This window comes from Ceratotherium simum, chromosome 13 (genome assembly GCF_057802395.1).
Source record: "Ceratotherium simum simum isolate JZ-2026a chromosome 13, ASM5780239v1, whole genome shotgun sequence".
In the NCBI taxonomy this organism is placed as follows: Eukaryota; Metazoa; Chordata; class Mammalia; order Perissodactyla; family Rhinocerotidae; genus Ceratotherium; species Ceratotherium simum.
In genome coordinates, this window is record NC_141912.1 from 28,253,713 (window position 1) to 28,277,315 (window position 23,603).

General features: G+C 40.4%; 5 non-coding genes across 5 annotated transcripts; 3 read left to right on the forward strand and 2 right to left on the reverse strand.

The window, feature by feature from the left end:
- Positions 1-2,540: 2,540 nt before the first annotated feature.
- Positions 2,541-2,614, forward strand: TRNAT-AGU (transfer RNA threonine (anticodon AGU)). The gene has a single exon. It is a non-coding gene; the product is annotated as a tRNA-Thr (tRNA).
- A 995-nt stretch (positions 2,615-3,609) lies between these two features.
- TRNAF-GAA (transfer RNA phenylalanine (anticodon GAA)) lies at positions 3,610-3,682 on the reverse strand. Its single transcript has one exon. It is a non-coding gene; the product is annotated as a tRNA-Phe (tRNA).
- A 5,623-nt stretch (positions 3,683-9,305) lies between these two features.
- On the forward strand, positions 9,306-9,377 carry TRNAA-UGC (transfer RNA alanine (anticodon UGC)). Its single transcript has one exon. It is a non-coding gene; the product is annotated as a tRNA-Ala (tRNA).
- Positions 9,378-15,894: 6,517 nt separating this feature from the next.
- TRNAA-CGC (transfer RNA alanine (anticodon CGC)) lies at positions 15,895-15,966 on the forward strand. Its single transcript has one exon. It is a non-coding gene; the product is annotated as a tRNA-Ala (tRNA).
- Positions 15,967-19,835: 3,869 nt separating this feature from the next.
- On the reverse strand, positions 19,836-19,907 carry TRNAA-AGC (transfer RNA alanine (anticodon AGC)). Its single transcript has one exon. It is a non-coding gene; the product is annotated as a tRNA-Ala (tRNA).
- Between the last annotated feature and the right edge of the window lie 3,696 nt (positions 19,908-23,603).

Genomic DNA, 23,603 nt, shown 5'->3' on the forward strand with positions numbered 1-23,603 from the left:
AATTTTAAAAACATATCAGTCTGGAATTTCCTGATCAACACCAGTGAAGTAATCTGCCTGATAAGACCCCTACCCTTCCCTGTAAGGGAAAGTGATCTTGCCTGAAACAATCCTTTCTTTTCTTTTGCTAATAACTTCCTTGTCTCACCTGGTTTCTGCCTATAAGAGCTTTCCATTTTGTACAACTCCTTGGAGCATCCTTCTATTTGTTAGATGGGATGCTGTCCTATTCATGAATTATTGAATAAAGCCAATTAGATCTTCAAATTTACTCAGTTGAATTTTGTTTTTTGTAACATATTTTCAAAAATCACAGACCCAAGCTCTATTCCCTCTCTCTCCTCCTCCTCATTGGTAGCCTCTGCCCTCACTCAACACCTGTTGCCCACCTTTTCTCAAGACCCCAGGAATCTTTCTGCCCACCCCTCTCCCTTTCCAACCACCTCTTCCTGGTGAAGTTTGTCAGCAGATTGTCTCACTCACTTCCATTCACTCGACTTTCTAGACAGGTGGTTCTCTAACCCGGCTGACCATCAGTATAATCTGAAGAGGATTTTAAATTATAAAGATTCCTGCCCTTCCTACCTATTTTTAATTCATTCAGGAGTTGTGTGGTGAGCCCTTGAATCTATATTTTTATCAAGTTCTCAAGCCATCCCCCAGGTCTGGGTACTACTGACATTTGTCTATAGCGTTTATGTACCTTTTTCTCTCTATCTTAGATCACTTGTGGTTGACTTTGCTGTTTACTATAACATTAATGTTAACGTATTAATTAATTAAAATTTATTTAATATATTTAAGTATAGTTTAATATATTTGATGTGGGGCCACTGAGTCACGACTCGAAAAAGAATTTTCAGACACAAGCCGCTCTTTTGTGCACCTTTATTTTGTGTTCAGCATGGGGACAGGCCCCATGGGCAATAAAGAGCTGCTGCATAGAAGTGTCTGTGCGAGGCCATTATATCCTATTTTTAGCTATTTTTACCACTCTAAAGAAATGTCAAAAGAGAAAGTGTTAGGTGATCTGGTTATCCTCAAAGATTAGGGCATGGGGGTGGATGAATGAGATGTGTCCTTGCATTCCAAGGTGCAGATATGCCTCAAGAAAAAGGTAGGCAGGCGAGTAAAGTCATTGATCACCTCCTGAGGTACATTCCTTCGCTCCCAGCCAGAGACGACTGAGTAATGTGAGACTGAAGGAAGTCTCATGGAAAGAATTGGAAATTGTAAAATGAGTCATAAACAAGATTTCGACCACATCATATTGATATACTTTCATATATTTTTCTGTGACATCCCAAGTGCCAGCTGAGTTTCTGTCATGTTAATGGGCTGGGAGGGGAGCTGACCTGTGCTACAGAGGTACTGGAGAGATAATGTATGTTATTTCCTTTTTCAGTAAGATATGGATCTCTCACCAGTAAGAGAATGAAACTTGAAAAGTAAGACAGAAGATAAAATGATTTAGGATTACCTTATAATCAAAAGAAAAAAATTAAACTCTGGTCTGGGTGGACTGACAGGTCAAAATTTGGCTAAAGGCAAAACGCGACTACTTTGAGCCTCACTGGTCTTGAGATTTGGAAACCCGCCCAGTTGTATGAAAGGTGTGACAAAAAGTTAATTCTCTTCTCAACTTGTGTCCCCAAACCATTTACCATCTCCCTCCTGTTGTCTTCATTCGGTACAAGACTCTGCTTAAAACAGCTGCAGTATTCGATGGGAGGGCCTACTCTTTGGGGTTTTCAAAATCAAGTCTTAGAATTTCCGCTGCAGGGTTCCCAACCACATTGCTGGGCCCAAAGATTTGCCTCTCTTCATTTAGCTCCTGGCGGTTTTGTGTTCTCCCTCCATCTGGACCTATATTTCTTGAGGCAACTCTTCAGATTCTCCTCTTTGAAGCTCCCTCCCAGCGTTGTCAGCTGCGGCTCCGTCAGCAGGAGCAGTGGAGGGACAGGGATCCCGGTGGAACGATGTGGGAAACGCCTGGTAGCGCAGGGCCTTTTCCAGAGAAGGAGCAATGAACTCAGGGGTCCGCAGTGAAGCCTGGAGGCTCTCGCCACCCAGCATCAGGCGCCAGCACGGAGAGGTTAAGGTAACCCTGGCCACAAGTGGACGAGGTAGAGAGTTTGAGGTCCTTATGATTTTGCAAGTCTCGTTCCCTGGAGAAAATGGTGCACTCCGAATATTGATTCCCCTGCAGCTTGCCGTGGCCATTGTCCCAGAGCTTTCTGAGGAAATCTACACAAAGCCCCTTCCCTTCTGTCTGTCTTGAATTTTTCAGTCTGCCTGAGTTTCCCTAAGGTAGTGTAGAGGCCCCACGCGAAGTATAGTAGGGCTATGCAGAGCAAGAAAAAAAGAACACTGATGAGTCAGTGCTTCAGTAAAAGCTGTTCGCCGTCTGAGTGGCTCTGAGCCCAGTCAAAAGCCAAGATAATAAAAGTCCAAAAAAGGAGTAAGGCCCTGTTCTGAAATACATCAGCAATACAAAAGCATTCTCTGACAAAAAGAAAGCAAGAGAAGTTTTTGACGGGGGCTCCGTGGCTTAGTTGGTTAAAGCGCCTGTCTAGTAAACAGGAGATCCTGGGTTCGAATCCCAGCGGGGCCTCTTTAATTTCCCTTTGAGTATTTGTTCGTTCCTCCAAAGAACAGGCGTCTCGCTTTCTTTCTTAAAATCCGACTTTTGCAGTTTTTATTTCTACCCTCTGCCCCCGACTTTGGACACAAGAGGTAGTATGCAAAGACTTTGGAAACAAAATGGAACTGACTTTGGTACAGCCACAAAACGCAGGACTATACTAAGAAAGCAAAGAGTCGTGTGGTAATTTTAGTTCACTTAGAAACACTAAGTATTTTCTTGATGTGTCTTTTTGGAAATACAAACTACATCTTCCCTTGGGGTTTTCTGTGCAGTGTTGTCTCAGGTATTCCAATCCTGATTTCGTATAAGAGTTACGAGCAACTAATTGAAGTTCAGAGAGGGAATATAGACTGTGAATTTTAATAATGCTCTTCAGTGCTGGTGAGATTATAATTCAACTAAAAATGTAGGGGGAGACTGGATGTGGGCGTCGAGGTGGATGTATTTAATCCAAGAAATTTGTGAAAGCATACTGTGAATGTTGATTGAATGCTGATCAGGACCAGCTACAAAATGTAAGCGCCCAGTATAAAATGAAAATGTAGGGTCGGGCCTTTATTCAAAAAGCAGGGAAATGTGCCATTAAAGGTAATACAATATAAAGCTTTTTCCTTTCTTTCTCGGTCTCTCTCTCTCTGGCGTTGTTATGATATTTCTTATTTGCTATTATTTAATGTCACTCTAAACAAAAAGAATTAAAGTTGTAAATTATTAGCATGAATTTTACCGTTCATCTTTATTTTGCTCATCAAAATTTATGGGGCATCGCGATTGCTGTATACATAAGGAGAAGCAAGGAAAGCCAAACAATATGGAAAGCCATATCGCGCGTATTTCCTTTGCTCATATTCTATGGTCCGTTGTTCCATTCAAAGATATAATTATTATGGAGTTTCAAGATAGCTAAAGGTAGATCGAGGGATTACCAGAATCGCTCATCCCTAATATTAACTAAAACGGTGTGCCGAAACCCGGGATTGAACCAGGGACCTTTAGATCTTCAGTCTAACGCTCTCCCAACTGAGCTATTTCGGCTGCGTGAAAATGTTGTCTCCTGCTACTTATTTTTCAATACTTGGATTGTTTTCAACTGTTTTTAGGAGATTTCAGATTCCTCAAGTGTTGCTGTCTAAATGTCCAATATGTTTACCCACTCAGAAAGATTTGTAATCTGTTGTCTTCCACCTATGCTGCTTGTATCCAATTCCTGACAGCGTTGGATGGTAGGTGGAGGAGTGAGAGGGAAGAGAGGGAAGAGATTCAATGGAAAGCCTTTCTGCTCTTCCCCATCTTATAGGTTGACCCAGACACAGCTCAGAAAATTAAGGAAACAAGAAAAAACTCGTGAGGTCCCTTATTTTTCTCTTCTTTTTATTCGATCTTTCATAATCTTCAAAGATGCTGAGAAATGGAACCCAGGGTTAATTTTTGTTAATGTGGGATCAGTTTTCTGTTTCATGGTGATGACTTCCAGTGAGCTGGTTCCTTCCTTTTATCTTCTTCCATCTACTCGTTGAAATAGTCTTTTGCCCCATGTGATGTAGAAGTCTGTGGAGTGCAAATGAGGCAGCAATAAAGGGAGTCTATTGGATCATATTTATCCAAGTAGAGAAAATGTGAGAAAAGGAATGGAAAAAATGAGGGATGCGTGTTGGCAAGTAGCTAAAGAACAGAGAGGAATGTTCCAGGAAATGAAACAGAGACTCATACATTTTAAGTATGCATTCTACCACTTAGTAATGCCCTCCTGGTAGCCAAGCTCCCTTGGAGATACATCTTGAAATATTAGTGCCAGTATTTCTAGTTTTTGAAATCTTGATAATTGGCAGGAGAAAGTCCACTGAGATAAATCCCACTATTTTGGGAATTCCTAAACTAGATCTTGTCTAATCACTACATCAGGAGAAAAGTTACTGAATTGCAAACAAAATGACAATGTTTCTGCTCCTAGGACATTCTCATTCTAACCTGAAAAGTGTATACCATTGTTGAAACATATTTATACTAATACCATTTTACTTGTATATAATTAAGCTAGGGTGCATAAGTTTCTCTCTCTTGATTTGACAGGGTTTTGTTTTCTACATTGCAAAATTTGTCACAGAACAGGATCACACTTGTTTTTGAGCTAATTAAAGTGTGGAGCATAAAATTACAGCTAATTTTTTATAGTATCCTTTTTATTAAGAGCTGGAACAAATCTTTACTGTGGATCACAGCTAACTGGAAAACTCAAAGATAGTTTTAATGTAAGAGACATCCTAAAAATTTTTTTATAATTATTTTATTGAAGTCATGTTGGCTTATAAGCTTGTGTAAATTTCAGGTGTATGTTATTATATGTCAGTTTCTGTATAAACTGCATCATGTTCACCACCAAAAGTCTAGTTTTTACCCATCACCATACATTTGTGCTCCTTTACTTCTTTTGCCCTCCCCCTGCCCCCTTCTCTTCTGGTAACCACTAATCTGGTCTACTTATTGATGTGTTTGTTTATCTTTCACGTATGAGTGAAATCATACTGTGTTTGCCTTTCATTGTCTGTCTTATTTCACTTAGCATAATACCCTCAAGGTCCATCCATGTTGTCGAAAATGGCACTATTTTGTCTTTTTTTTTATGGTTGAGTAGTATTCCATTGCATATATACCACAACTTCTTTATTCGTTCATTCGTTGATAGGCACTTGGGTTGCTTCCACATCTTGGCTATTGTGAACAATGCTGTGACGAACACAGGGATGCATAAATTTCTTTGAATTGTTGATTTCATGTTCTTTGGTAGTAGTGGGAGAGCTGGATCATATGGTATTTCTACTTTTAATTTTTTGAGAAATCTCCATACTGTTTTCCATAGTGGCTGCATCAGTTTGCATTCCCACCAGCAGTGTACGAGGGTTCTCTTTTCTCCACATTCTCTCCAACATTTGTTATTTCCTGTCTTATTAATTACAGCCATTCTGATAGGTGTAAGGTGATATCTCATTGTAGTTTTGATTTGCGTTTCCCTAATAATTAGTGATGTTGAACATCTTTTCAAGAGGCTGTTGGCCCTCTGTATATCTTCTTTGGAAAAATGTCTGTTCATATCCTCTGTCCATTTTTTATCAGGTTGTTTGTTTTTTGTTGTTGAGTTGTACAAGTTCTTTATAGATTTTGGAAATTAACCCTTGTCGGACATATGATTTGCGAATATTTTCTCCCAGTTTGTGGGTTGTCTTTTTGTTTTGTTCATGATTTCCTTTGCCTGGTAGAAGCTTTTTAGTCTGATGCAGTCCCATTTGAGAAACATCCTAAAATTTTTAATAGTCAGAATTTAGGAAAAGACAATATCAAAGAGAACTACCAAAACATATTTTTATTACTACAGGATGTTAAATGTCTAAAGTAAAAAACAAAATCTTAGCCATAAAAATTATTAGGATAATAATAATATCACACTAAAGTCTTAGAAGTTCAATTCCCTTTTGTCTTCTGAAAATTCTAATGTTTCTAATATTTATTTTTGTGTAAGTTCTTAGTAGTCCTTATGGCCAAATCAGTAAAGGAATTCCATTGACTATGTAAGACTTTATAGACTAATTTATTAATTTTTTCTAGAGATAAGAAAAGTTTGGGAAAAATATTTTACTGTGTAAATATTTTCAAGTGTTCCCTTGAAAAATATTTTACATTCATATCACTGAAGGTTTTGGTTTTTTTTTTTAATTTTCTGGGGTAAGTTACAAAACTCAAGAGGAGTTCTTTTAGAGTCACCCGCCTCTTTGATATTACATTTGTTGATACAAGCCAGATATCCCCAGCATGTCACCAAAATGACAAAAAAGAATTTATGATCAATCGATCTCTAATTTTTTCCAAGGGAAAAAGAAAATATGAGAAGAAGGTGGCTAAAGACAAATACAGAAAGAGTTAAAGCCATTTGTAAAAGGTTACCTATCTTCCCTTTGTCAGGAGTAAAAAGAGCTTTTTACCATCAAGTCACCCCAGTTTGTTGGAAACAATGCAAGTGAGAAGACAGTGGAGAAACATCTTCAAAGTACCAAAGAAAAAAATTCAGTCTAGAATTTTATACTTTGTGGAAGTATTTTTCAAAAACAAAGGCAAACTAAAGAATTTTTCAGGGTTGGCCCCGTGTCTTAGCGGTTAAGTGCACGTGCTCTGCTGCTGGCTGCCTGGGTTCGGATCCCGGGCCCACACCGACACACTGTTTCTCCGGCCATGCTGAGGCTGCGTCCCACATACAGCAACTAGAAGGATGTGCAGCTATGACATACAGCTATCTACTGGGGCTTTGGGGGGGAAATAAATAAATAAATAAAATCTTAAAAAAAAAAAAAGAATTTTTCAGACTTACAAAAACTAAAAGAATTCATCTCTAGCAAACCCACATTATAAGAAATGTTAAAGAAAGTGCTTTAGACAGAATGAAAATAACACTAGATTAAAATCTGTATCTACACAGAGAAATGAAGAACACTGGAAATTGTAATGATGTAGTAAATATAAGAGATTATTTTCCCTATTGTTTAGGCCTCTTTAAAAGATAATTGTTAAAGCACAGATAATAATACTGTACTGTGCGGTTATAACATATGGAGAAGTTAAATGTATGACAAGACCACATACTGTATATGAAGTAATATAATAATATCATTTGAAGCTAGAGTGTGATCATTTTAAAAAGGTATACCATAAAGACTAAAGCATCTACTAAAATTGGATCACAGAACTAAATGTAAAGCAAAAAACTGTAAAACTTCTAGGAGAAAATAGTCTTGACTCTGGGTTAGGCAAAGATTTTGTAGATATGACAACAAAACCATAAAATCTGATAAATCGGGCCTCATCAAAAAATTTCAAAATCTGCTCTGTGCAAAACATGTTTAAGAGAACAGAAAGACAAGTCACAGACTGGGAGACACCTTTGAAAAGCATATATCTGATAAAGGATTTGTATCTAGAATATATAAAAAACTCTCAAAAGTAACAATAAGAAAACCCAATTTAAAAATAGGCAAAATATTTAAGCAGACACTTCGCCAAAGAAGATATAATGATGGCAAATAAACAAAAGATACTCAACATCATTAGTCATTAAGGAAATACAAATTAAAACCACAATGATATACCATTACACAGTTATAAGAGTGGCTAAAATTTAAAAAGACTAATCATACTAAGTGTTGGCCAGAATATGGAGGAAATGGAACTCTCAAATACTGCTGGCAGTAATGAAAAACAATACAACTTTTGAAGCAGCTTGGCAGTTTCTTACAAAGGTAGATATATACCAACCATTCGACACCTAAATATTTACCCAAGAGAAAAGGAACTATATGTTCATACAAAGACTTTTACACAAATGTTCATATCAGCTGTATTTGTAATAGTCAATAACTGGAAACAACCCAAATATCTATCAACTGGTGAATGGATAAACGAACTGTGGTATATCCATACCATGGAACATTACTAAGCATAAAAATGAATGAACTATTGATACATACAACATGGGTGAATTTCAATATAATTATGATGAGTGAAAGAAGCAAAACCGAAAAAGTAAATACAATATGATTCCATTTAGATAAAACTTTAGAAAATGCAAACTAGTCTATAGTGACCAGAAGTAGATCACTGGTTGCTTGGGGATGGAGAGGCAGGGAGGAGTAAGAAGGTAGTTGAACCCATAAATATTTTCTTCTGTCTTCCTCTCTGTCTCTCTCTCTCTCTCTTTCTCTTTTCTAGACTTCCCAGCCAGTTGTAGGGTGAAGACATTTCTCAAGATGTGGAATTGAGGGAAGCAACACAATTGGAAATGAAAGATAATGATTTTCATTTTGACATAGGATGTCAAAGTGCTTCCTCTATTTTATAGGGGAAGATACCCTGGTCTTGTAGATTGCTAGTGAGAAAGGCAAGACTCAGTGTAGAAAGTGAAGGAAGAGATTAATTGCAGATCAAAGATATTTGAAGAAGAGTGTAAGGACCAGACAGACGATGAAGATTAGGTAGAGTGATCTATATAAGAGAAGGAAACCCGGAGAGAGAAAGAGGAGACGACAAGAGAAAGTTCCATCTTGGAACTTTCCGCAAAAGTGGTTCAAAAAAACAAAAACAAAACCCAAAAAAAGGAATTTAGATGGTGAGAAAATCTTGGAGAAGACTGACCAGGTTGGGAAGAACCTAGGAGCAGGAATGTTATCGATTTGGGTTTAGAATTTACTATTCTTGAGGATATCCAGAAAAAAAAATCCAGTTTAGAAATTGTAGAAATAGTGGAGTTAATGTAATAAATTTTCTTTTATTTACTTTTTGTGTGTGTGTGTGTGAGGAAGAGCAGCCCTGAGCTAACACCATGCCAATCCTCCTCTTTTTGCTGAGGAAGACTGGCCCTGAGCTAACATCAGTGCCCATCTTCCTCCGCTTTATGTGTGACGCGGCCACAGCATGGCCTGACAAGTGGTGCGTGGGTGCGCACCCGGGTCCGAACCCGGGCCGCCAGCAGCAGAGTGCGCGAACTTAACAGCTACGCCACGGGGCGGGCCCCTAATATAATAAATTTTTTTGACAAAAAATAGAAAATAGCCTTGCCAAAGAATACAGAAAATGAGCATATTTCCTAATATAGCGCAAAAAAACACAGTTGTCACCTGGGGGTGTAGCTCAGTGGTAGAGCGCATGCTTTGCATGTATGAGGTCCTGGGTTCGATGCCCAGCACCTCCATGGGTGTTTCCTTTTCAGGACTCCAATGTGCATACGCTGTTTTACGTGGCCTCACCTCTCCTACTTTTCCATCCTTTGTTACTTTTTTTTTTTCCTGCTCACATGGAAAGTAAACATGATTGCTGTGACAGAGGAAGGAAAATAGAAGAGAAGAAAAGGAAAGATCAGGCTTATTCAGTATCGCCGAATGCCACCAATTTAACCAGCTTTTTTCACCTGGACACCGTTTTACAATAGTATTTAAGAGAAAGGAAAATCCAAAGTAAGAGGGAAAAAAGAAAAGAAACCTATGCGTAATTTCTTTAGCCAGAATAGCTAATCCTAAAGACACTAGCTGGGAAAAGTTAGGGTGCTGTCAGTAGGATTCCAACTGTCCCTGGAAGAACACTTTGGATCATCAACCGAATCCGTTGGACACACAACTATTCATGAACTTTTATCACATACTTGGAATAGAACACATGACTTAGAACTAGGGCTTTTGTTTCTCCACGAAAAGCCCGAAAAAAGACAAAGTAAGGAAAGCCCCCCCACCAACCTGCTTTAATTTTGGAGACAAAGTGGTGTTCTTTCTCTGCGATAGAGAACACTTGGCTTTCAGATAAATTCAAGTAATGGCTTGTAAGTCAACCATCTGCTTGTTTCTTTCCATTCCCTTCCCTTCCCTTCCACTGTATCTGAAAAAGTTGAGAAACAGATGCTCAGTACCAGGTGTGTACTGTGGAGGTAGGAGACATTCCCTTTCAATAAATCAGCCCCAGATGGACAGTATTTCTGTTCAAAGGTTGTCCTTTGAGGATTGGTGGAATTGATGATGCTTCCTATTACAGATAACCTAAGAGATCTGCAATTACTGTTTTTGCTTCTCTTGGAATAACCCTCTTGGAAGCTGCCATGTAAGGAGTCTGGCTACCAAGGGATAACCACACTGTAGCACCGATGCACCAGAAGGAAGCCTTCTTGGATCTTTGAGCCCAACCCTGCTACCAGCTAAATGCAGAGCAGTGGACAATCCCAGCTGGTGTCGAAAAGCAGAACAAATGCCCAGCCAAAGTTTCTGACCCAAGGAATTATAAGCAAATGGAATAGATGCACTTTTTTTTTTGTCAGTTGATTTTGAGAAGTTTGATATACAGCATTATTTACCTAAAATAGTCACAGGTTGGCAAAGGGGGACAAAGAAGAGATAATCACCTTACCTGGAAGCTGATAACAGGAAATGGATGTTTTTGGTCTTCTAAAGAAATTTTAGGACTATAACAATAACCAGTATAAATCAAAAAAGAATAAAATCAGCCTAGGAGCAATCTCATTTCTTTATTTTTCACCAATACCAATAATAAGCTCCTTATTTACCAGTCTTACTGGATAACTTTAAGCCTTCACTCTGCCCACTCTTCAGAGGCCCTCTCCTCCAGCCACATGAACGTCCAAAATTCAGGTTCAGAGATGTCTGCAGAATTCCAGAGTCAGGCTATAATGTGTTAAGGCAGACATCATCAAAAGGCTATCCTGTAGGCATTTAAAATATGTCATAGCCAAACCCAATCTCAACTTTTTCCCTTTATTGCCCTACCTTATGATCTCAAAGCAAACTAATAACAACAACAAAAAATAACAGAATTCCCACCTCTTCTCCTGCATTTACTAGCTTTGTAAAAGGTATCACCATCCGCATAATCCAATCCAGTCCATAACTCAGTAGTAGGTACTGAGTATTGGACTCTTCAGTAAGAGTTCAAATCCTGTCATTCTACAATGTACATCAAATTTCTCCCTTGCCTTTCATCACTAGATTCACTGTTTTATTTATCTAGTTAAAGAACCTCCAAAGTAGCCATCTTGCCTAGATTAGGATAGAATAAAAATCACTGGATCATATAGATTTATGGCTTTCTCGTTCTATTGTAGCCCTGGATTTGCCTCCTCATTGTCCTGCTTTTCAGAAGCCAGTTGAGCCAACAGCAGGATGTAAGAAGTGGAGGAACACACCAATATACTCTAGAGACCTTCCTAGAAGAAAGCCAAGTTCCAGTTAGCTCCCCTATAAAAGTTGTAAATAATGTAGGGGAAAGGGAAAAATGATTCCTCAACAGGACTTGAACTTAAACTCTTAAATTTCACATTAAAAGGTTGAAACTCCACCAACTGAGTGATACCACTTCATAACAAATGTGCTTCCTGAAATCTATCTAGTCAAGCTGAATACATTTGGTTTCTCCAATAAGAATACAATGTGAGCCACAGATGCAATTTAAATTTTCTGTTAGCCACATTTTAGAAATCAAAAAGGAAAAGCTAAAATTAATTGTAATAACATTTTATCTAAACCTATATATCCAACATATTATGTCAACAAGTAATCAATATTTTAAAATTTATTAAGATATTTTACATTCTTTCTTTCATAACTAGTCTTTGACATTTGGTATATATTTTATACCTACAGCATATCTCAATTCAGATGCTAAATATTCATCAGAAATACTTAGACTGTATTTAGATTTTATAAATTTTATAACTGTGAAAGTAGATTTACATACCTAATTTGTTTCAAACATGTTTAAAAATTTTGCAATAACTATATCCACTACCCCTCAAAGTTTTCTTGTAATATTTGCATCCACAAAGACAAAAGTAGTTCATCTTTTAAGAAGACTTGATTTGACTTTGAAGCAAATATACATCACTTTCAAAATAACTTTTATCCGAATTAAGTAAATTCACTAACTCTTGTGTCAAGTCAGTATTATCAACATCAAATTCAAAGAGGGTATCGCATGCATTGAAAAGCAACCCTAAATTTATCAATATCAACAAAGAGTTCTTCAAACTTTTCTTGTAGTTTTTGCAGCCAATTTACAATGAAAATCTTTCGCATATTCATTCATGTTAGAAAATCTATAAATTCCTTGTTGTTGATTTGTATTATGAAAAGTTTCAATTTCCACATAAATTCTCATATCTGGGTAGCTATATCACAAACAAGTTTTTCCCTTCCTTGGAGCTTCAATTTTAGCTTGTTCAAATACATTGTGATATATGTGAGAAAACAAATCACACTGTCATGTTTTTCTTTGATATTGAATATTTGGCAAGTACTCCTTTTGTTTCAAGGAAATTTGGCATTGAAATTAATAGTACAGTAAATCTTTGCAAAACTCTTTCATGACAGAAAAAAATGGAAGAGCGCTTCATTCTTTTGTATACTCTGGCAAATAATACAAGATCATTAAATTCATTGTCTTGTATTTCTTTCAATAGATTCAAGCGCTGCCCATGGTTCCTAGCATTTGCATGCATGTACTGAATGATTTTGTCAACTGCATTTATGACACTTTTTATGGAGTACTCAACCTGATTATCCAGTGACAGAAAGAGCAGTGAAGCAGTCTCAAAACTATGATAGTTTTGGGCAAAATGAGCCAGGTCTTCATGTGGGACAAATGCTTTCAGCCCCCCTTCCGTTAGAAGAAAGGCAAGCTTGTCTATTCCTTTATACGTAGAGGAAGAAGAGAAAGATGCAGAGTTGCACATCCTACCTACTACCTATCCAAATCCTATCCATCTTTATAAACTCAATTTCAAGCTGTGTTCCCCTCTACTTTTTCTCCCTTTGTTACACTGTTGCTTCCTTCCCCCAAACTCACCTCATCTCTGTTACCCAGCACCAGCCACTTCATTATCCTACTAACCCTTTCCTCCTATACGCTATACTTCCTCTTAGTTGAAGTTTTCCCAATACATTTGCCCAACCCAGTTTCTAGGACCTTGACTTTCTAGACTACATACTCCAAACCTGGCTCATTATCAGAATCATGCAGGAGAGGAGGGGAGGACTTTTCAATCCTATAAGTTACCGGCTGCTTCGCCTGCTTCCCAAAACTCACATGGACCATTACACAAAATATTGGCAAAAGTCAGAAAACAACTACCCTTTGTGCCTCAGGTAACAAATTAAGTTTGAGGAATTCTTTAGGTCTACAGAAGTTTAACAAAAATTAGATGGTTTTGCAGCTCACATATTGCCTCCTTTGCACTCTCCTCATTCAGGAGAAAAATTTGCCCAAAGGAGTTTCTATATTGAATTGAAGTTTTTCCTTTTTTTCTCTCCTCCCTCTTCTTCCTATGTGGTCTCCTGATCCAGAAGTTCAACATCCACTAACAGGGGTTTAGGGTTGCTAAAATGATGCCTGTGCCTATGAAGCACATTTATTGCTCTTCATTTAGCAGCAGGTTTTGTGAATTTGTGTTTAAATTTCCAGACCTGCACTAGAGTTACTCCTGTTGTCAAATTTCATTTCCCTTCAAATATTGTTAATTGATTCTTTTCTATCTTTTCTCTCCACTTTGACCTAAATTCTCGTAGGCAGCATGCTTGCAAGACTTCTTTGTATTTTTCTACACTATCTTTTGTATCTTGCTGACAGTTTTGTAGGCAGAGGTGAAGAAAGTTGAATGAAAGGCGATTGAAACAGAACATATTCCAACTTGAGGCTTTCCCTCGTGGTGGAATGGGACTAACAGTCCGGTAGCCTGTTGGTGAATAGACTGAAGTGGGACTGACTTCAGTGGGAATAGTCAGTGGTGGACTGACTCAAGTAGGAAGGAGGAGTGGCACCTTTTGTTCTAGCATTCAATTATCCTTCTCATGGCACAGCTGCCAAAAAGGATTCAAAGATTTTCTGAAATAGTGAAGCTAATACAGTAGACATCATCCTACCTACTTTTATGTCCTAGAATATCCAGAAATCAGGGCAATCATCAGTTATAAAGATTTACTGAAATATAAGATCTACCTGCTTGTGTAGCTCACTGGTACAGCGTGGGCTAAGCATGCAGGAGAATCCAGGTAATCTTGGACTCCCTTCTTGCTTTTCCTTTTCCCCATCAACACTGCACTTCAAAAACAGATCCAAATTTCCCCATTTTTTAAATTTCTTTTCACTCTTTTCCCCTGTTCACAAAGTAAATCCATCACCCAACAGATTGCCTTTAAACTGATCTATTTCAACTCTACAACTCTGACCCCTACCAACCTTACAGCATCAGCACAAGTAAGACAAGAAGGAATAAAAGAGTGAGCCCAGGCTCCTTTCGTTCCATTTCACAGTTTACTGAGGATAAAGAAAGAAAAAGAAAGATAGAAAGGAAAAGAAAAGAGGCTTACAGTCAATTTTTGTTTAACAGATCCTTTTGTATTTTCAGCTGTGCCTGTATCAATTAAAAGGCTGAAGACTGAGGAACAGAAAATCTACCCACTGATTTTCTCTCCTCCCACTTCCTTTCCACACCCACTACTGCTAGTAGTTGCAACCAATCATCAAATGTGACTGGATATCGAACCCAACTTTTTCAAAGTGAGGGAACAAGGGAACGACATCTCTCACAGAATGTTCTGCTTTCCAAACTCGAAAATGGAGAAAATTATTAGTGTTGATGAAAGTAGAGAGATGACTGACGTAGCTCAGTTGGAAGAGCTCTAGACTAAAAGGTCTAGACTAAAATAGGGAATTCCTCCCCATGATTTGAAAAGTCCGTAGTTTATGTCAAAACAAATTCTCCTCCTGTATCATGTCACCCTATCACAAATGCTTCTGAATTCACTTTCTCAAGTCAATCTTCCTGAGGGCTAAGGTCAGAAGAATCGGAATTGCATGCCTTCAATCTTCCCTGCCTTCACCAACAATGTTCAGTATTTCAAGCCATTAAATAAAAACCTTCCTGGAATACTTCTGTCAATATTATACAGAAAATCCTGATAAAGAAGCAGTATAAGCCTTCAGACTCGTTAGGGATGTCATTGGCCTTACACACATAGCTGAAAGCATCCCAGTGAGAGAACAGTCAGTACCACTGGGTACTGGGTTAGTTGCCGGGTTCCCCAAACTTGTTTCGCCAACCTGCATTTGCCCTTTTCATTCCCCCCGTATGAAAAAAATGTCAGTCGTTTAAAATTGATGGAACTTCAAAGGTCTTTTTTTCTCAAATCCTTTGTGGATATAATCCTCAAGGGAGGGATCGAGATGCGGGATGTGGAACCAGAACTGAGGACAGTCTCTGAACATGTGTTGATGCGCAAGCCATCAATGAGTCAGCTGGAAAATAGCTGTTGGCAGAGCATCCTACGCAACGCGGTGTGAAGCTCAATTCTCCAGTTCGGCAAAAGCCGGTGGCTGACTCTGAAGAGCACTTCATTTGAGCCAGTACTGCTGGAGGTTTGTGTTGGAAATTTGTGATTTTTCCTGGGCCTTTTCCTGGTGAAAGAAAGTAATTTTCACGCAGTTTGCTTGTAAGTGGCTCTTGGAGCAGGCTAACAGACGTGGGCAAGTCCTAGGATCAAAAACTGTGTCAGTTGCACTATAATCCTAGTGCAACTACTAGACAATATCCAGTTCAGTAATTTCACAAGTGGTGGAATTTAATTCAAATTTCTCCAACTATCAGAAAATAAAACGAACACTTTCAAAACAAAGCTGATAGCTTATAAATGATTCCCTGAGGGCCCCCAGCGGCTGGGGGTGTAGCTCAGTGGTAGAGCGCGTGCTTCGCATGTACGAGGCCCCGGGTTCGACCCCCGGCTCCTCCACCTGTGGTTTCACTTCCTTTGCTCCTCTCACTTTTCGTCATACATTTTGTCGCTTTTCTCCTGCTCCTATTAAAAAAATATATACAGTCTGCTAGCTTCCCTTCAGCATTATACCATTTCTACTCCATGAGCCTTGTTGCCACCCGAGACTCGGGCATTCACAGAGGGAATAAGGAAGAAAGAGAAGAAACGGAACTACGCTCATCAGCATCTCCTCCGACCGAAGCACGAAGTCTCCAGCCACGAATCCATTCATTTTGGGTTTCATTTGGCAGTAAACCTAAAGCGTACGACAGAAAAAAACTAAAAATAAGCAATTCAGCGAAGTTTCCGTTGTTTTATGAGCACTGAGTCGTCTAAGGTCGAGGAGTAGAAAAGCTTCCCACTAGTTTCCTTAAGGCCCTGTCTTCCTGCTCCTCCAGCGCCGCCTCCGCCGCCGAGAGTCGAGAATGGGACATAAGCCACAGAGGCACCGGACGGCAAGTCTCCAGTTTTTCTTGGTGAGTGAGGACAAACGTAAGATGGCATTTAACAAAACTTGTGCCACGCGAACGTTTCAACATAATTTGGAATACTGAAGAGAGCTAGCTCACGCTCGCCGGATACTTTAGATGAGCGAGCGACCAACGGATGTTCAAGGCCAACGGTTTTAGCAGCACAGTTATTTTTATTCCGTATTAAATCGACTTTCACAGGAAGCTTACACAAAATATATACTAAAAGACAACCACTATCCTCTCAACCAAAACACCTAGCTGAAGTAAAATCTCAGGGACACTGGCAAACAGCAGATTTAAATTCCTTACCTTCTACATTTCCTCAATGAACTTCAGGGTTTTTTTTTTCTTAAATCTTTAAAGAATTAATAACACCTCATGTAACACCACGCCCAATGTCCCAGAGGAAGATGTGGCCAAAGGTGTTTGGACCGGAATAAGAACAGATATACAAGTTGCTTGTATTTCAAAAAACAAAACAAAACAAAACTGCTTCTTAAGGACTCAGCACAAACTACGGAATATCATTGCTCTGCACTTTGTTTTCTGTGCAAGTCACGTGTTGGGTGAATGTACGCAAACCATTCCATTTTTCTTTGCCAAAGCCTTTGAAGGCTACCTTTTGTATTAGAAGAGGATATTTTAAAACGTGAAGTCAAAATTTAAAAGATGATGCCGAATTTCCCTCATTTGGAGAAATTAGAAGCGTGATCCTCCTAGTTCCTCCAAGATCACAAGAGGGAGCCGGGATCAGTCACAAGCTCAGTTTCCTCCAGGACTTAAACCCAGGACAGACGCTTTAACCAGCTAAGCCACAAAGCCCCCTACCAGGGCCATCTCTGGGCTGTCTCCTTCCGGGTATGTTGTTGTCATACTGCTGTCTAAATTATTTCAGGGTAAAGACTAAGTGAATGAGCTTTCCTTCTCTTTGACTCTCATTCTCTTGACTCCTGACTGGGGCACAGAGTAGACAAAGAAGTGAAAAACAGCGTGGATCACCTTCTTCCATTGTGCCAAGCAGGGTTTCTAGGGGCATCTTTTTCCTTTTGCTTCTTATGACCTCACTGTATTTGAGTGGAACCCTGATACTGCCTCAGGGAATCAGTCAGGCAGCTGTCAAAAGCCATGAGCGATAAGAAGTCCCCACAAAGCAAGGGAACTCTGGCCACGTAATCCACGGGGGAATCCATATTTTGGACACGTTTTTCCAAGGGAAGGGAGTAGCTAAACCCTAGGATGTGGAAGCCTCAGCCACGGACATGTATAGGCCCACGTTAACTCCAGTGATTTCAAGTTGGAACTCCGAATGCGTTACTCCTTCTCCGGGTAGTCTCCACAGTATCACGGATTTCCCAAATCATCATACCAGGGTCCCTGCACCTCCAATGTTTCTGGCTGTCGATCCCAGCAGCAAATGATAAAAAAGGGTGCAAAAGAGCAGGACTTGAAAAGTTGCCTTGGGAAATTTAGATCCAGATGGAAGGAGAAAATAGGTCCCAAATGAAAAACAATAAGGGTATGTTGTCCCAGACAGTCACTGCTGTAGCAATCTCTCGAGCCCAGCATCACGGTCAGGAAACTGGGCAATGGTTTTCTGAGACTCTGCGGTTCTGTTTCTGAGACCCACAAAGAAGCACAAGGTAGGCATTTCGGAGGCTGAGCAAGAACTGCTAGGCTAATTAAACTTTTACAACAACCTTCCCACCCCAGCCCAGTGCTCCTAGACAGACACCCTAACCTCAGCCATCATGGAGGCGCAAAGAATAGACCCTTCCCACTTGTTGCCTAAATTTGTGGTGACCAAGTATGAGTTTTAGGAGTACTCCTAGATCATTGTGTCTTCTCTTTGACTTTTGATTTTCACTCTGATGTTTTTCTCACCTGTGCTAAATCTGTACCTTCCTGAATATGGGAATAAATCATATATCAGCTCTTCGCTTCCTCCCCGCTCCAGTCGCCTCCTCCTCTCCCTCGAATAACGGAGCGAGGCTCAGTTGGCGCTGGAGAGTCGCTAAGATGGGTGAGTAGAGGCCAGATGATGTTTAAAGTAACTTGGCGAATAACCTAGTAGGCCAGACGCGACCCTCTAACACTGAGATAAAAGGTTTTACACCAGAATGCAGTGTTTCCTGAACCTGGGGAACCGTCTGAGAACTTTATAAATAGATGTATTCCCATTTCCACCTTATAGCTCCTGAGTGCACTAAGAATAACAGGATGGGGGGTGGGGAGGATGGGGATCTGTATAATTGAAACTCCTCCCTAGATGGTTTTCTTTATCACCCAGGTTTGAGAACTGCCAACCTAGAAAGTGGAGCTTCGGGAACTGAAGTGAACTGCTGGGAAAAAATTTGAGAGGAAGCGGTGGAATGGGATGGGGGGGGTAGTGGAGAAGAAGGTGACACAGTAGGCGGCGAAGAAAAATGTGGGGGGCGGATAGGTGGAGGCAGGTGGCTGCGATTGCGGAGAAGGAACTAGAAGAGGAAGGGGCGACAGAGAGCTGGGGCTAGGTCTTGACGCATGCGTAGATTGGGATGGCCCGGGAGGTAATTTGTACCGGTGTTGCCTCTGTCTCCTCTGTTCCCTCTAGGGATGCAGGAAACCAGAAGGTTGTTTTCCTTCTAAGGGAAGCGGAGTTAAAAGCATTTGTCCCACGGGAAGGCGTAGCCCTTTTTGTCCAATACTGTCATGGCATTGAGAGCCACTAACTGATCTTTTTACCTCTGGAAATAATTTTTTTCAACTATGGATTTTGGAAACCTTCAAATTTCACGAGAAGCGTCTTTCCCTTGGACAGTATCCTAAATACTCCTTCACCGAGAAAAAGCTGGGATCACAGCACTCCATGACTGGTGATTGGACAGACCTTTTGCTGCCCAACCAAGATTCGGTGTGTGGTAGAAGTGTAGGGGCGAGCGGGGAAAGGAAAACGAGAAGGAAAATTTTCTCCCGAGCCTGCGGTTTGTCCTTTGAAACAGGCACAGCTGAGGGAAAAAATGAGGGGGGGGGAGGAATCTAAAGGTATTTTTCTAAGCGCCCCCTTTCCTCCCCCCCCATTCTCTTTCTGTCTGTCTTTTTCTTCCCTGCTTTTTAATAATATTGGAAAATTGCGGCAAAGGAGAGCACACCGTCTACGGCGTGGTGTCGTGCTTGGTGCTTCGCCTTCAGAGTGATTCTGAGCAAGCAGCTTCTGTACTTCATTTGGTTCCTGGCTTTATTGTGCTGAGGCAGTCAGTTTGGGAGGTCCAAGGAGTGTGAGGGCCCATAGTTTAAATGATTAAGCACCAAACGCTGCACAAGTTAAAATATGCACAAAGAAAAAGATGTTGAACAGGATCGCTAATGTCTCGCCATGAGACAGGTAGGTTTTCATGGAGGTGCTGGGGATTGAACCCAGGGCCTCGTGCATGCTAAGCACGCGCTCTACCACTGAGCTACACCCCCTTGAACAATTCCGGTTACATAATATCCTATATTGTTTATTTATAGCATTGTCTGAAGCTGTTGGCAAGTCCAAGTCCACTGTATTTAGCTCCTCTGTTTCTGAAACCGCCAGACTGAATCCTGTCTTACAGCTATGCCGAGAGATGGAGAAATGCCTTCTGGACCGAAAGACACTTGGATTTTCCCACAGTCCTCGCCCCCTTCAAGGACTGCTTTTAGCCAACTGCCTGTTGTGTCAGTTCCAGTCCACCACGAGGAGAGTCCCAAGATTGAGCCTTCTGTTGTCTCTTCAGATTCTCCCTTCTTTAAAAGTCCTACCAATTTGCCAAAAAGACGCAAAAGGTAGTGCCAGGGAATACAAAGACGTACTCGGGGACTGCTACCGAGGAAATGTAGATCCAGCTACGGAGATAAGATGTTAATGAATTCACAATATTTAGTATGCGTCTCAGGTAGTCTTGCACGCTCTTGCAAACTGCTGCATCCAGCATCTGGATTTGAAAACATCACAGCAGCTTTGTTTCGGCGACGCTATAGCTCTGATTTGAAGACAATACACAAGAGGCAGAAGACAGAGGAGACAGAAATGTGGGCGCTCCAGTTGTTATAGCTTCTCTTTCTGACCAAGCTGCGCAATGAGGAAACTACAAGAGAAGCTGGGAGTGACCTGCGAAACAAATTCGCTCTTTGTAAACCTTCCCTATGCCTGGACAATTCTGTAAATTTCATCAGTCCACAGGGCTCAGAGAGTCGACACTTCCCACCTTTGGGCAAAATTTGGTGCGGCTGTTAACCTAGATACGAATTTTGGAGAAAATCCTAAACCTTCTGGCGGGGAAGGAGGTGGGGAGGAGAGGACAGGTTCTCGGATAGGTTATGTTATTACCATACTGGAAAGGCAAGTGGCTGGGAACTGGAATGAGCTGAGGAGGGGACGCAAGGGAGGGTTGGAGGAAGGAGAGTGGCCCGGCTCTTGGCCGGGAGAGGGAGGAAGCTGATGGGGGAGAGAAGAGGCAGCAGAGGAGGAGGAGGAGGGCAGAAGAGGAATAGAGTTGAGGATGGATCTCGAAGGACAGATAGGGTATGGACAGGCGCGGAGGTAGAAAGTGACCAAGCGCCACATCTCTACTAGGCTTTCTCCAGGCCCTCGGGAAGAGAAGAAGTTTCCTTCCTAAGGTAAGTGGTTCGAACGCGTATGTCCCACAAAAGATACGTCTCATTTGCTTAAGATTTTGTGCCTTGCTGGACTTCGACGCAGCAAACAGAGTCTGAGCATTTTCAACGGCGCACCTGTGGTTGAATATCTGTGAAGCAGTAGCCCCCGGTATTGGAGCGTTTGGAAAAGCGACATTGTACGAATCCCCATGTAGGGACAGCATTGAGCTTAGAGACAGAATCCAGCAGCGGTTTCGTGCTTGAACATTTCGCTAGCAGCAACTGATTTTTTAGCGTGTTTGGGTTTAAAATAGACGGGAAAGATAAGGAGAAAAAGTTAAGCAGCGACTAAATGTTTTTGGTTTGAATAGATTCCCGCTGAAACCTGGACTCCTGGATAGCTCAGCTGGCGTCCATCAGGCCCTTAGTCTGAGGATCTGGGATTCGCCACTCAGTTTGATGTAGATTCTTCCATTTTTCTTATAATTTCTTTTCAACTCATATACGCAAAAAGCTACTCAATCCAGCTTTCTATGGGAGCAGATCTGGGATTATTTGCAGTGGACTTTGCTATTCACACGCTATTTTGTTTTAGCCTTTGTTGACTGTTATAAGGAAGTCTTCATAGAAACCAGACGGTGGCATAGGCCCTAAAAGACATCATCGTGTTGAATGTGGGTACTAAAGTGTAGAAAAGACCTGCTAGAAATGAATTCCCTCTCTGGAGCAAAATCTTTGCTCCAAATCCTTTTAAGCACTCTCTTCTGTATGTCTAAAAGGGAGATCACTTTTCTTTTATAAAGAGTTTAATTCTAGAACAGTTATAGATTTACAGAAAAAATTGAGAGAATATTGCAGAGAGTTCCCATATACTCTGCACCCAGTTTCCCCTATTATTAACATCTTACATTAGGATGATACATGTGTTAAATTAATGAACCAATATGGATACATTTTTATTAAACAAAATCCATAGTCGATTCAGATTTCCTTAGTTTTTACTTAATATCCTTTTTCTGTTCCAGGATACCACATTACATGTGTTTGTCATGTCTCTTAGGCTTCTTTTGGCTGTGACAGTTTCTCAAATTTTTTTAGTTTTGGTAATTGTATTACCCAGGGTTCTCCAGAGAAACAGACCCAATAGGATACATATATATATATCCTATTGGGTCTGTTTCTGAATTTTTGATCATACATATATATATATATGATCAAAAATTCAGACTTGAGTAAAAATTAAAGCCAGATCAGTAAAACAGTATTTAGTAAGAGTTTATTGTACACAAAAGAACAGTTCTTGAACTGGGAGTATTCAAATCCAAAACTGATATGAAGCTCAGAGGCATGACATTACAAGATGGCTTATAAAGTGAAAATGAGGAAGTTGTTTAACCTTTACAAAGATTGGTTATTAAAGTGGGGGCTTCAAGAGAGCAGGGGATTTGTTAAAAGTGATCATCTTATACCATTTTAGGAAGATGACTTAAGTTTCTTTTATGATTATCAGAGGCATTTACAAGAAATAACCTAAGTTAAGTTTCACTTATGTTCATGAAATAAGCTAAATTTAGTTTTGCCTATGTGGCTTAAAGGGTTTTGTCTGCTTGGGAGATTTTCAAATCCGGTATCCATTTTATTTTATTTTAACAAGATATACATATATAAGAAGAGATTTATTACAGGAATTGATTCATGCAGTTGTGGAGGCTGAGTAGTCCTATCAGCTGCCATCTGCAAGCTGGAGAAGCAGGAAAGCTGGTGGCATAATTCAGTCCCCGTTGGAAGGCTCGATAACCAGGAGTTCCAAGATGTCTGAGGGCAAGAAAAGATGGACTTCCCAGCTCAAGAAGAGAGAAGGAATTCCCCTTTCCTTTGCCTTTTTTGTTCTTTTGGGCCCTCAATGGTTTGCATGATGCCCACCCACACTGGTGAAGGTGAATCCCTTTACTTAGCCTGCTGAATCAAATGCTAATCCCTTCCAGAAACACCTTTACAGACACATCGAGCAATGATGTTTTACCAGCAATGTGGGCATCCCTTAGCCCAGTCAAATTGACACATAAAATTAACCATCGCAATGACCATGATAGTTTGGAGGAATATTGGTCAGGTATGTTGTAGAATGCCCCTCTATTGGAATTTCTCTGCTGTCTTTGTCATGATTAGACTGGGGCTACGCATTTTGGGAAGGAAGACCACAGAGGTACGGTGCCATTTTCATCACATATTAAGGGTGCATACCATCAGCATGACTTATCACTGTTGATGTTAAGAGATAACTTTTTTAAAAATTGTCTTTTTTGTGTGTGTGTGAGGAGATCAGCCCTGAACTAACATCTGCCAATCCTCCTCTTTTTCTGCTGAGGAAGACTGGCCCTGGACTAACATTCGTCCCCATCTTCCTCCACTTTATATGGGAGGCCAACACAGCATGGCTTGCTGCATCATGCACGCCCGGGATCCGAACCGGCGAACCCTGGGCCGCCACAGCGAAGCGCGCATACTTAACCGCTTGTGCCACCCGGCCGCCCCTAAAAA